This window comes from Austrofundulus limnaeus, unplaced genomic scaffold, assembly GCF_001266775.1.
Source record: "Austrofundulus limnaeus strain Quisiro unplaced genomic scaffold, Austrofundulus_limnaeus-1.0 Scaffold277, whole genome shotgun sequence".
Lineage (NCBI taxonomy): Eukaryota > Metazoa > Chordata > Actinopteri > Cyprinodontiformes > Rivulidae > Austrofundulus > Austrofundulus limnaeus.
In genome coordinates this window covers 661,262-664,518 of record NW_013952679.1, presented here as the reverse complement: position 1 = coordinate 664,518, position 3,257 = coordinate 661,262, and positions in this window count along the sequence as shown.

Genomic DNA, 3,257 nt, shown 5'->3' with positions numbered 1-3,257 from the left:
TTAAAAAATATAAAATCTTTGCCTGGGGCAGACTGATAGTTAAGTTGTTAAGGAGCATCAGCACATGGGCACAAATGCCCTCAAGCAGTAAGTCCCAGGATCAATTCTCAGCCTGCTGGACCTTCACTGCTTGGCGTTCCCCACATTTCCTGTCTTCACTGCCCTTGTCTAATAAAAAAAAAAGAAAAAAAGTGCATTATCTACTTAATTAGAGTTGAGCCAAGATGTGGCTTTCCATCTGGGAGCAAAACCTCTCTTGCAGTCCACAAATACTTTTTATGTGTATGAAAAATCAGCTCAGAAATGCTGCACAGCCCTTTCCGTTACTGTAAGCACATTTTGATAGATAAATGCATTTTATCAGAAGCCTGTTTCAGATGCAATGCATTATTATCATTTAGGTCCGTTTTCTGTTTCTGCTGCACTTGGCTCGGTCACTATGAGGCAATACGTACTCTGCTCACATAAACAACTCACTACTCATGCCCTCAGTGCTGTCAGGTAAACGATGCTTTATTGCATTAAATGTTTTAACCCCCATGTGGCCCCACTCATGCTTTGTCATTTCAATAACTGCAGCCACAAAATGCCTAAATGCCTGCATTTCTATTCTATTTGTTCAGCTCCTGAGCCTTGCAGAGCTGTCTAAAATTAGAAAATCTRAAGGGAATCAAATTGTTGCTGTTCGGAGAGCACTGGCTTGGAGAGTCGTGGAGCTAAAAAGGATCAGATTTGAGTCGGCGCTGGTAGAGGGCGGTTGGGGGGCTTCAGGGGTTTATTTCCTCCAGGGATACCTATTATGAGCATGTTTTCTTTCAAAAATACAAGTGCTCTGGGTAAAAACAAATCACTCATGGTTTTCACATTTTATAGCTCATTGAAGGATTAAATAATCCAGATGGTGAATGTTGTACAAATTTGTTTGCAAAACGTGAACCGAGACACGTAACCCTAAACAAAATGGTTGTGTTCAATGGGACAAGCCCCACGTAACTAAAAAAAAAACATGTCAAAACAAAAATCACATTTACAAAGTATGAAGATGCATAAATCTACCTTCTTGAACTAAATAATATTTTAAAACCTTAAAACAGTCTCCAACCTTAAAAAATTAAATGTGTTTTTTGAGCATGTACCATTACTCTGACATACKCATCACTAAACCCTGATAAATCTGCTAGTGTGAACTCTATTTATCACTCTGCTCTGCACYAAAATGCAGAATAAACCAGAGAAGAAAAAATATCATCATAGCAAAAATGATTAAACAGGTGACAGTTAATATAAGATTTATAATTTAAGATATAACATTCATCCTGTGTAGAGCTGAAAACTAAAAAAAATACATTTATTTTCATTGCCCTGAGCTGTTTTAAAAGAAATCCAATCTAAATTTCTTTACAACAATCTCAAACGACTGGATTTAGGCAATTATATTTGATATGGGAAGAGACCCATGGATCATTTAACAAAAGCAAGAGTTAAATAAGGACAAACTTGAGATGAATCTGAGTCGTGATCTGTTAGTTTCTGGATTCTGTGACAGATATTTTGGTGTCTCTAAAACAGCCCTTCAAGTCCAATCTAAATGGTCCTGGTTGATCATCACTATTACGTAACAAAGATTAAAATGAAAGCTCAAATCTTCTAAAGTGAAGTTTTAAGTTTAAAGTTGCAGGTTATGCATAAAGCTCATAAAAATTTAAAACCTCTAAATATTCAATTAAATTTTGTTAAGAGAGTAAGTAATTATAACCTTAAAGGTATAGAGATGTTTGTAAAGCCCAAAATCCGAACAAATTTGAAGGACAGATGTATTTCGGTCCAAGGAATAAGAATGTGGAACAATCTGGAAAGTGATTATAAAAATGCTGGCCCAACAGCTTTTATTTAAGAGAATGATGAAAGTTAGTTGTTGAGGAGATATGAATTTGTATAGTGTGCATTCATAAGAAGTGTTGTTCGAGAAGGAGTTGATGTTTTTGTTATGTTTTGTTGTTTGAAGACTGTTATTGTTTCAATCTGTTTATTTTTATTTAAAAAGGACAGATATCAATAAGATTTTTTTCTTCTTTCTGCTACCTTTCATTTTATTAGTGTTGTATTATGTATGTATGTCATTTGTTTTGTTTTTAAATGAAATGAATTAATTTATTTTTAAAAAGTGGAGTTCTGTGGAATTTTTTTAATAATTATTATCTTACCTGCAGTAGCTCTTTAAAAAACTACAATTTGGAGAAATATGTTAATTTTGACAAGATTGACAAGCTAGCAGCTACTCATTTTATGTCCAAAATGTCACTTTTACATAATGGTCAGATCAAGTGCTACAAAATTGCTTCTGCTATTATTTGCACTTGCAAATATTTGCTCACGCAAAATAACAACTAAATTTGATCAAACAAACAGAATAATGTGAAACTGAAAGTGTTATAAACCTTTCTAAAATGAGTCACAGGAGTCACCATTTAAATGTTGAGACTGGAACTGAAAAAGATGGCAGCAATCCACTTTGGTCTTGGCTCCAATCGAACTAGCTATTAGCTCATCAGTCCCATTAGAATTAAACTCTTTTTCTCCAAACTGAGGCTGTTCAAAGGTGTACAACAGTTAATACTTGTTCATAAGCTTTTCACAGAACCTTACTGCAAAAGATCACAGCTATACCTTTAAAAGGATCCTCAGTTAGCTGTAACATTAGACTTTATTTAATAAACAATTATTTTAACTGTAAAATAAAGACTGTAAAAATACTGTAGGATGTTTAGTTTTTTATAATTTTAAACTAAAAGTTTAAAAATATATTACACGGTCGGGGCCATTTTATTTACATGCAAAGCATTCTAGGTGAATGATGACGTGGATAGGTCCTTGGTGCGAGGCTGCTAGCAAGCTATAGCCACCCTGAAGGTTAATCTTGGACAATATCTGACGATTGAGTCTTTTAAATGAAACCAGAGAGCGTTGACAGAGAGGAGAAGGTAGAAATGACTCAGCCTGGAACTGAAAATATGGATGGAGGACCTCAGTTTAGCTTGTTTGTTGCACTAGCAACGAGCTAATACATATAAGGCAATATAGCATCAGTGCTAAGCTGAGGTTCTTCTTCCATGAAGCAGCTCTGTTGTCCTCCATCCATATTTTCAGTTACAGGCTGTGTCATTTCTACCTTCTCCTCTCTGTCAACGCTCTCTGGTTTCATTTGAAAGAGTCGATCATCAGATATTATCCAAGATTAACCTTCAGGGTGGATATAG